The 1,833-nt window shown below is 44.4% G+C and overlaps 1 protein-coding gene across 2 annotated transcripts in view; it reads left to right on the forward strand.

Annotated features, from left to right (window-relative positions):
- Positions 1–1,833, forward strand: part of Rai2 (retinoic acid induced 2) — a 71,166-nt gene that overhangs the window by 5,533 nt on the left and 63,800 nt on the right. The window lies entirely within an intron of this gene.

Below are 1,833 nucleotides of genomic sequence, written 5' to 3' on the forward strand. Positions count from 1 at the left end.
AAAAAAAAAAAAATGTAAAATGGCTCATTCAGCATTTGAAATTATATTTTGATGTGGTGAAATTATATTTGGGATATATTGGTCAAGAGTATAGAATTAAAATTAATATTGCTTGTTGATTTTAATTTTTGATGTGACTACTAGTATATTGTAGATTGCTTATCTATTTCTATTAGACACCAGAACCCTGGAGCATGCTACCCACCAATGTTGTGATGTCATGGCACCTGCAAATATGCTGGGGAGTGGAGAGTTAAATACCTCTGTCTCCATGACAGATGGGAAGCCTTGTGCTGACTCAGTATGCACAATGGCTGACATTAGAAGATCGTGATTTTTCAGTAACTAAGGAGCCATTTGGGGAGTTCCCCACCAGGCATGCCTGTGATTCTGTTCTGAGAATCATCGTGGGCTGTAAAAATCCACTGCAGAATTCAAGGCAGGGTAGGAGCCTAAAGGTTAGACTAGCTTGAACAAAATGGCTTCTTCCTTTTCTTTTGCTCTCGCTTCTCCAGAACATCCAGCCTATGCCCTCATCCTTTGGAGAATTAGCTCCTGCCTAGACCACCGACTTCTTTCACACCTGCCCAAGTAACAGCTTAAAGTCATCTCTTTCTCAGGAATTTGTGCTTGGAGAATGATGTACCAAGTAGATATACTCATGCTAAGAGTGGGTTGTTTCAAGCTGGGGCCATCCTTAAAGGAGAAAAGAAGATCCACGCTCAGTCATTTTCTGACAGCTTCATGTGAGCAACAACAAAGATACAGTTTCTGTAAGGGACACAGAATAACTTCAAAGAAACCCAATATCACACACTCTGATAATACCACAAATAAGACTACCTGAGGAAACCCCAGGAGTGGGAGAAGGGTTTCAGCTGGCACTGTGGGATCATCTCAGCCATGGCCATGCATTCCTGGGCCCTTCCCTGGGTGCTAGGCAAGGCATGAATAGATGGGAGAGGGATGGAATAATGAACTTGGGACCGTGGTGATTTATAGGTCAGGCGCCTGTGGCTCTGGCTCCTGAGGGCGCTGCCCCCGCAGGGAACCCTTGGCTGACCTCCTCAGGCTCCTCGGAAGGAGCTGCTTTTGTTTCCCATGGCAGAAGCAGACTGTTTACTGGAGCGCAGGAAGAATCCGACATTCTGGCGAAAAATAATTCATTAACAGCCAGGGTATTACCAGTTCCCTGGAAAAGCTTCTCCAGCTGCACTAGAGCAACTGTTCTTTTTCAGCAACAGAACAAGCCTTGCTGGCAGCCAAGACAGGGTGTGTTGGGGGCGGTTTTTTTTTGTTGTTGTTGTTGTGAATATTATTTTTGCCTCTGTATGTATGGCCACTTTTGCCTTATAATTCTAAGAAAGAAACAGAGGTTTGGGAGAGTCCAAACGATCTATCTGTCAGGCTGCCTATCTTTACAGATTCAATCCAGCAAATCTAAGCTGACTTGAAGAGCGTAGGCTCGCCCCCTCCCCCTCAATTATACCCACCTCCCAAGCTGGGGGCACCGCAGATCCACATAGAATGTTCCAGAACAACAACAACAGCAACAACAACAACAACAAATCCCAGGGAATCACGGCACCTGCTCTTACAATTCTTTGAAAACAAATTGACTGAAAGACCCTCTTCCCACCTTCCCACCACCACACACACTAGGCAGAACTTGCTATCTTGGCTCTATGGAATTATTTTGCTTACTATTAATTGGTACAGTTGGACAAAGTATGTTATTCATCATCCCAGTTTTGAGGGCATTTGGACAGCCAGGCAAGCATAACCAAAAGAATGGGCTGCATGTTTTGTTCACTAAAGAACAACTGACTCTAT

Source organism: Mastomys coucha, chromosome X (genome assembly GCF_008632895.1).
Source record: "Mastomys coucha isolate ucsf_1 chromosome X, UCSF_Mcou_1, whole genome shotgun sequence".
Classification (NCBI taxonomy): domain Eukaryota; kingdom Metazoa; phylum Chordata; class Mammalia; order Rodentia; family Muridae; genus Mastomys; species Mastomys coucha.